General features: G+C 51.5%; 1 long non-coding RNA gene across 1 annotated transcript; it reads left to right on the forward strand.

Annotated features, from left to right (window-relative positions):
* The first annotated feature begins 1,245 nt into the window (after nucleotides 1-1,245).
* Nucleotides 1,246-4,219, forward strand: LOC138998336 (uncharacterized). Its single transcript, XR_011469138.1, has 3 exons — nucleotides 1,246-1,352; nucleotides 1,825-1,910; nucleotides 4,172-4,219. It is a non-coding gene; the product is annotated as an uncharacterized lncRNA (long non-coding RNA).
* Nucleotides 4,220-8,909: the final 4,690 nt, after the last annotated feature.

The raw sequence follows: 8,909 nt of genomic DNA on the forward strand, positions 1-8,909 counted from the left end.
CACAGCCTAACAGTAAGTCGCCCTGTTCCCGGGTTGGTTATCTGGGCGCAGAGACAACAGGCTGACGAGGGTCGGAGTTCCTTTGTCAGGGAAGATGCCGGCCTAGGACGTGACCCCCCACCGAGAACTGCTTTCTAACGGAAGGCTTTAGTTCCAGGCCACCCTTCGTGGTGACCCTGAGTTCGCAGGGCCTCCACGCAGGCCTTCTCTGCGTTTCTGAGCTTAGTATGTGGCCCCCTTTTGTCCACACAACAAACAAATAAAAAACCACAGAAACAAACAAACAAACCGCCTGGGAGACACGCATCCCCAGCCGTGGGAGAGGTTGGCGTCGGGTGTATGAGAAACTACAGGGTTTCTAACGAGGCAGCTTGCAAGGTCAGTGTGAGAACTTGGGAACAGGGCAGCTTCTAGGACGCCTTTGGGGGGAAATGTCGGCCTCCCTGGCTCCCAGCCGCCTTTGGGCCGAAAAGCGAAAATGTGGCCAGGTCAGGGGCTGGCAGGTTGGGGGGAGGAAGCTCTTAGAAAACCAGTCGCACTCGGTCCTGCAGGCTCACGTCAGGGTTCCCTGGCCCTGCAGTGACCAAGCAGTTCTATTTTTAGTTCCTTTCTTATTAAACCACATTTATTTTCACAAAGCATGCAAGAAGAAACAATTTAAAAGGCCAAGCACTTACGTACCTGGAAAGGAAACATCAAACTTGGTGATTGTCTTTGCAGCTCAGAATGTGGTTTTGGAACGGACGTCTGTGTTTGCAAAGGGAGCGTATTCTCTCGGGGATGAATGGGGCGGTGGTCATTGTGAATTAGGGCCATACGGACCGCTGAGCCCTCCTCTCTGCCTGGCCCCTGTTCCTTCTCGGCCGTTTCCTCTCGAACTAGGTCTTCGTAGGTGGCCTTTGCTTTTCCAGAAGCATACGTCCCCTGCTTACAATGACCGAGGGCCTAATGTTTCTGTATCTCCTGTATTTGTTCTTGTTATTGTGTTTCACCATTTTTCCTGAAATGGCATTTAGCCCTTTTTTTGATTTTTTAAAGCCTGATTATAAATTTGTCAATACTTTTTTCCAGCTTTAGATTACATTGTAATAGGTCTGATGGTGTTTTCTAGGATATTCTAATCATTGTATTTTATTTTTAAAATGCTGTTTGTTTGATACCAAACCTAGATTAAATACTTGATTGAATTGTGGCTTCAACCTCTTCCAGAAATGTCACCGGGGGTCCTTTCTAAGCATAAAAATGGCAGGTGCGACGTGTATTTGAGCTGTTTTCTCCAGGACATATCACAGAAAGTCGTAAGAGGACACAGAAGAGGACTTTCTCCCATTGAAATGGCTACCACGAAAGGGGTAAAAATATCCCAGGAAGGGCTAGGCAGCAGGCTGTCATTACTCAGGAGCTGGCCTGCAATTAGAGACATGGCCCCCTCCTCCCCCTGCACAGCGGACCCCACTCCCTGTGCCTGCAGAGGGAGCAAGGCCTCCCACCCAGGTTCCCACGGTACCCGCGTGGCAGGCACCCCCCCCCCCAATACTTTTGGCAATCTGAGTTCTTGCAGCATCGATTTCTAAGTTCATTCATTTTTTCTTAAATGTTTTTATTGATTTTATATATTTATGTTGTGGGAATATTTTTATCTTAATAAAATAAAGCTCCTTCTAGGCACAGGGCTGTGCTGGGTGCCTGAGGGGGCCCACGGGGGGAAGTGGGTGCCCATCCCTGCAGCAGCGCCCATACTGCTGCGTCTCCGGGTGAGGATGGCTTCTCTTGGTACCGGCTGGATCTTTATCTGTTTTCTTAATATGTTTTTACTGATTTCAGAGAGAGGAACGGCAGAGAGACGTGGATTTGTCGTTCCTACTGCGCTACCCGGCCTGGGCCCAGGCAGGTTCCTCAGTTCCTCTTGGGTGAGTCTGCGCCCTGTGCATTAGGGACTCTGATGCGCGTGACCCTTGACCTGGGCGGGCTGTGGCCGCGTGGGCCCTGGGAGAGCCTGTGTCGCGGTCACCAGTGTGGCCTCCGAGCCGGGCAGACGCCCGGCCACACGCAGGGATGCAGATGTGGTCCGCGTCTCCTGTTGTAGAAGGAGCCGGAGGCCGTGTCTCGGGCCGAGGGCGCTAGGTGAGAGGCACGTGGCAATGTGGGCCCCGGGCGGCTGGGACGCTGTGATTGACAGCGCGATGGAGAAGCCTCTTCTCCTCCTCTCTGTCCCGCACGTCCGCTTACCGTCCTCTCCGTGAAGTTGCCGAGGAGCCATAATGGGCCTGATTGCCTGACTGCCCACTTAGTGTCATCTGCTCATCTGCGTCCGGCGTCGGCGTCGGTGTCGGGGGAAGGGTGCTTGAGGGAGCTCATTGCTCACATCTGAGACTCGCTGTTCTCTGTGTCACCGTCCAGTGGGCGTTGATGGCCCGTCTTCGCCTTCGTGCAGAATTTCGAGTTGTCTGCGAGGAAGGGTAGGTCGTGAGAGAGGTTTTGAGGGGCAGGTTTCGTACCCCCAGGAGGGAGGGATGTGGATGAGCACGGGGCTGGGCCACCCAGGCAGCGTCCCCCGCCCCCCGAGTTCTCCGCATCTGCTGTGCGTGGCCACCGCCCAGACCAGGGACACTCTCTATCTTGGACCCAGCCTTGCCCTTGAGGTTGACCTTGTGGCTGCGATCGGTGCGCTGATCCCGGTCTGACCGGCCAGGGCCTGGGCCTCCTGGGGCAAAGCCTTTACTGCCCGAATGAATTACCCTCTTGAGTCTGTTTTCAGCAAAGCAGTCAGGGGCTGGTGGCAGGAACGCCCGCCCAGCGAGGGAGCCCCAGGTGTTCAAGCCCCAAGAAGCTCTGAGAGGCCGCCCATCCCGCCTCCCGGGCCTGGGTGCCGAGAGGGCCCGTGCTTCTGCCCGGCTCCACACCCAGCCGGGCACACACTCTGCAGCCGGGCTGGACGGCTGGGAAGCCCGATCTTTTTTTTCTTCTTTTTAAAAAATATATTTGTATTGATTTCAGAGAGAAAGGGAGAGAGAAAGAAATCAATGATGAGAGAGTCATTGATCGGCTGCCTCCTGTACACCCCACACTGGGGATCCAGCCCAGAACCCAGGCATGTGCCCTGGCCTCCTGGTCCATAGTGCAGACTGAGTTCTGAACTGACATTATTCCAATGAGGGGGGCGGAGAAGGGGTGCCCACTGCATTTTGGGCTGAAACGCTAGTCTTTGGCAACAGCGGCTTCTGGTGCCTGGCACCAGACGGTGTCCAGAGGCAAGGCCGAGGGTGCCCCTGGGGAGGTGAATTTTGCTGCTGTGGAACCTGCAGGGGCAGCGCGGCTGCCTCCCAGCTCCCCCCTCCCAGATCCCCCCTCCCAGATCCCCCCTCCCGGATCCCCCCTCCCAGATCCCCCCTCCCGGATCCCCCCACCCAGATCCCCCCTCCCAGGTCCCCCCTCCCAGATCCCCCCTCCCAGCCAGCGCCGTGCGCCCGAGGGCCGATCTGCAGCTCCGGGCACGGATCCCAGACGCCAAGGCCCAGAGCCAGCCTCTGGGCTCAGCCAAGCCTTTGCAGCATCCAGCTCCCGCCCGGAGTCCCTGACTTCTGCAGACGGCTGGAGTTCTTCCCTGCAGCCGAGCTGGATGATGAAGATCGGACTGATTATTATTTTGATTCACGAAGGAGCTCATTAGGGGGTCAGGAAGGTTAAGAACAAACAGAATGAGTGTGAGAGACTGGACTTTGCTCCAGGCCTGTGACCTCTAAAGAGAACACGTGGACACTCTGGCTTCATATCGCCTCCAAAGCCAGGAGGAGCCCAGAGTAGCAACCACATAGTAGTTCTTCTTCTGACAAAGATACAGAACACAGCCCTGGCTGGTGTGGCTCAATGGTTAGGTGTTGTCCCATGCACTGAAAGGTTGGGGGTTCAATTCCCTGTCAGGGCACATGCCCAGGTTGCTGGCTCACTCCCTGGTTTTATTCTCACATCAATATTTCTCTCTTTCTCTCCCTCTCCCTTCCTCTCTCTCTTAAAAAAATAAATCAATAACAAAAGTGCAGAGTAATACTTGGAAAGCCCCTCTCTTCTCCAACCTAACAAGCGTCCTAACATGGTGTTATTTTTAACATTTATTATATTTGTTAGGAAAATGCCTAACAAACATCCTCTAAATTGCATGTTTTTCTTTTAGGAAAAAGAGGACACAAATAAGGCGAAAATGGTACAAGAACTCTCCCGTGGGTGGGCTCGAAATCAGAAACAAGGCCAGAGTCCCAGAGGTCTGTCACAAGTCAAACCAAGTAAGTGCACTGTGGTCTGTCCATGCATCGGAATGTTAGACACAAAAATGAGTGCAGTGCAGCGAGGCTTGATGGCAAGAATGGGTTTCAGGCCCTGCCTGTGTGGCTCAGTGGTTGAGCAACAACCTACGAACCAGGAAGTCACAGTTGGATTCCCGGTCAGGGCACATGCCCGGGTTGTGGGCTCGATCCCCAGTGTGGGGCGTGCAGGAGGCAGCCGGTCCATGATTCTCTCTCATCATTGATGTTTCTCTCTCCCTCTCCTTCCTCTCTGAAAATCAGTAAAAATGTTTTGTTTTGTTTTGTTTTGTTTTTTAAAGAATGGATTTCAGTGTCCAAGGAAGGAACCAGGGCACACAATACCACTTCCATTCTTGCACTTCACCTCCAGTTCCCACAGTGGACAGGATTGGATGATGTGTACAGGGAAGCCCAGTGGGTAAAATGATAAAAAACCCCATGAAGTATTTATCGTAAAGTCGGGGTGATGGAGGGGGTCATAATTATGGAGAGCTCACAGGGGACCCCTCGAGTGCTAGCAGTGAGGTGGTTAGGTACCTCACCTGCATCTTCCCTCCCATTTGGGGGTATATTCCTGTACATGGAACAGAGAGTGGGGCTGGGGGAGGGGGGGGGGAGGGCAGGCACGTGGGAACGGCATGTGCCCAGGGCCCACGGCGAGAGAGGAGTTGAGAGGCAGTCACTGGCATGGCTCGGCCCTATCACACTCTTACGTTGCGTCGCACTGTTTTCCTTTAAAAAACTGAATGAAACATTGGTTTTACGCATTCCTTAGTGTCCCTTTATAAATAGATTGGCATCTCAAGTGCCATAAAATAAATATATCAGCACTGTGCATCTGCAGATCAGAAAACATGCATCGCTAACAGCGTGTAATTAGTAAATAGCACGATATTAGCACATGATGCCAGCTCCTATTAGACTTCACCAGAGGTTACGTTCTTCTCGGGATCACAGTAATGTCTGTCATTTATTCCTTTTAAGGCAGTAACTTATCCTTCACTGTTTCCCAGGTATCTTTTTATCCAAACACGGCAAAAAAATACATTCCATAATTCACATCTAAACTGCTAGCATGCACATCTTAATGGTATTCCAACAGGGAGCTAAAAGGAATAAATTACTTCTGAATATGCTGATTGAATAAATTTTGTGTAAACATCGTTTCAAGTCCAAAGGAAGAAATTCAAGAGTAATTTTTGGAAATTATTGAAATTATATTGCAGATGTATTAATTCATTTCTTTAGAGAAAAGAAGTTGTTAAACAGTTGATTGTTATGACTGACAGAAGCAGCTATAGAATTTCTTGTGTCATACTACTGATTTAATTCCATCTTAAACATATGCTGGTGGCAAACATCTTTTTTTTAAAAAAAAAATGTTTTTATTGCTTCCAGAGAGAAAGGGAGAGGGAGAGAAATAGAAACATCAATGATGAGAGAGAATCATTGATTGGCTGCCTCCTGCACGCCCCCAGCCCGGGCATGTGCCCTGCCTGGGAATGGAACTGTGACCTCCTGGTTCGTAGGTCAACGCTCAACCACTGAGTTACCCCGGCTGCACAAAAAAGGCACAAAAATAAACTTCTGAAAAGTGAGAAAGGAGTCCCAGATCTACAGAACGCACACAGTCTCCATCTACACAGATGCCGAGTGTGAATTCCCACCAGCTCGGTCGTGAACGCTCATGAAATCCCTTCCCGTGGGAACAGAGAAATCGCCGGCTCCACCCCCGAAAGGCAGGCCTTTCCCGAGCCTCCGCGGGCCTCATGCCCTCCAAGGAAGATTCGTTTATTTCACTTTACAAATGGGGCTGATGGCCGGCCCTCGAGGCACCAAGGAGCCGGAGTGGATGGTGAGAGAACAGGCCGATCCGAGGACAGCCTCATGGCCTAACCACACACACATCTCAAGTATGGATTGGAACCGACCACCATGTTCCCTGTTTCATGAAGGAGGTTCGTGGCGTCAAAGCCGTCACTCCGTCCAGACTCTAAACCCCCAGGCCTTCTGCACGCCCTGGTTAGCCCACGGCACTTAGCAGTGTCAGTGCAAAGACCTAATTCGGCCTCAGGGGGCTTTCACCTCCCGGGACCTGGAGGTTCACTGTTACCCGCTTGTGTGGCTCGTTGGGTGGGCCTCATCCCATTCGCCCAAGAGGTTGCTTCTCGCGGTGCTGACAGGTTCTGGCGGTCATTCTGCTCGAGTTTTTATTGATCGTAGAGAGAGGGACGTGGATTCGTCGTTCCTACTGAGCTACCGGCCAGGGCCCAGGCAGGTTCCTCAGTTCCTCTGGGGTGAGTCCGCACCCTGTGCATCGGGGCCTCGGAAGCATCTAGTCTGATCAGTGATTCTCTCTCATCATTGATGTTTCTCTCTCCCTCTCCCTGTCTCTCTCTATAAAATCAATGAAAATATATATTTATATTTTTAAAAGTACGTCCACTCTTAGCTGCTGGTGTTGCACTCAGAGGATGAAGCAAAGGCAGTTCTGCCGAGGAAATCCATAGTAACCAGACCAGAGGCTGGGAATTGCTTACTGCACATAGATAAGTACCGTGACATTATTTCTCCTACATGAAGAATTATGGATAATATACTTGTTGTTTACAGTGAAGATTTTTAGAAAAGATTAATGGAGAGAAATGTTAGCAAATGTTAAGGGCTTGTTAAGGTTCCCCTAGAATGAGCTGATAACACTTTCTGGAGAAGGAAGCTGGTAACGAATGTGCGAAGCTATCTTTAGGGACCCTCTGGGAGCTGAGTGAGATCTCAGCTTACAGTCACTTCTCAAGTGGAACTTGGCCTGGAGGTGGGACGGCCGTGAGTTCGTTGCGTCAGATCCGGGAACGTCCCAAAGCATTAGTGATGGGCATTTGGTCTAGAGCAGGGGTCCTCAAACTTTAAACAGGGGGCCAGTTCACTGTCCCTCAGACCGGTGGAGGGCCGGACTATAGTTTAAAAAAAAACTATGAACAAATTCCTATGCACACTGCACAGATCTTATTTTGAAGTAAAAAAACAAAACGGGAACAAATACAATATTTGTATTTGCATGTGGCCCGCGGGCCGTAGTTTGAGGACCCCTGGTCTAGGGGTCTGGAGATTGAGGGGTGTTTTTGAGACTAAACAAGCCTTCATCCGCCGTCATGGAGAAGAGCCCATGATGCACAGGTGGTCTCAGCAAGGGCACCGCTATCTTATGTTGGTGTGTGTGTCTGTATATATATGTGTATATATATATAGTTCAATATAGTTCATAGTATTACAGATACCTCCCAATTCCCCCCCCCCCCCCCGAGTCCCCTCGCCTCCCAGCCTCCACCCACCTACCCATTAGGGTCGGTCTTCACTACCCTCCTGCCGGTGTCCATGGGCTGTGCATAGCACCGCTCTCTTTTAAGATGAGAAATCCTTCCTGATAAACAAGATGCATGAGTGTCCACACTATTCAGTGAGTCCAGGGAAGGATGACCCTTGACCTCAGCTCCCCAGACCATCCTGTGAAACGAGGTCAGGAAGCCAGTCAGAGAAAGACAAGGGCCATATGATTTCACTCGAATGACCTAAATGAACTAACAAGCAAAATAGGTAGAGCGGCTGTCAGCTGTCGAGGGGCAGGGGCTGGGCGGGGAGGTGGAGGGATTGAGCAAAAAAGGGAAAAAATAGAGGAAAAACGCATGGGCAGGGACAACAGTGTGGTGCTCGCCTGGGGAGGGGTGGAGCAGGGTGTGTGGGGGTAATTGGTGATGGAGAGAGACTTGACTTGGAGCGGTGAGCGCACGGGACAACAGACAGGACGTGTTATAGAACCGTACACCCGGCACCTATGTAATTTTATTTTACTTTTTAAAATATATTTTTACTGATTTCAGAGAGGAAGGGAGAGGGAGAGAGAGAGAGAGAAACATCAATGATGAGAGGGAATCGTTGATCAGCTGCCTCCTGCACACCTGTTCACGTGGAGGAAGCCTCAAAGGCCATGAACTTGGTCTAAACAAGCTGCCAAAGAACATGGCGTCCACGAGAGAGAAAAGCAAAAGGACGAAAGGACAGCGGACGAACTCACTAAGGAATTGTTAAATAATAATAATGTGAAGGGAGATGAAAAAATAGCAAATAAAGTTTCAGGCATAATAGAGAACTGAAACGCATAAATATGTCACAGTATGTCTGTACAGACTGCCTGCGAGGCCCCTAGAGCCATAAGCAATGCAAACACTCACTGTGAATAATGCATTCTCGAATGGCCCCCCTTAAACATCATACTGCCCCCCCCCGGGGCGTGTGCCCCACGCTGGGAACCCCTGCTCTAAACCGTGCCCTGTGTGATGACAGACAGTCCGCTGGTCGGGGCTGCCTGCGTTCCCAGCGACTGAAACATGAGGCCCTCGTCAGGATGACCGCCAGGCAGCTCAGCGTCCACGTAGAGCAGGGTTTTCTGCAGCATCGGGGGGTGGGGGGCCCCCTTATTCAGTCAGGCAGGTGTTTGTAGAGCGTCCACCCCTTTCCAGGCGTGGAGCTGGGCCCAGCAGGCGGGAAGGTGAATCCTGCCCGGGGCGCCTGCCCACGCAGCTCACACAGCAGTCGGGAGGCCAGGCGTGTCAC

This window comes from Myotis yumanensis, unplaced genomic scaffold, assembly GCF_028538775.1.
Source record: "Myotis yumanensis isolate MYYU_CA2020_CCGP unplaced genomic scaffold, mMyoYum1.0.hap1 SCAF_20, whole genome shotgun sequence".
Taxonomy (NCBI): Eukaryota; Metazoa; Chordata; class Mammalia; order Chiroptera; family Vespertilionidae; genus Myotis; species Myotis yumanensis.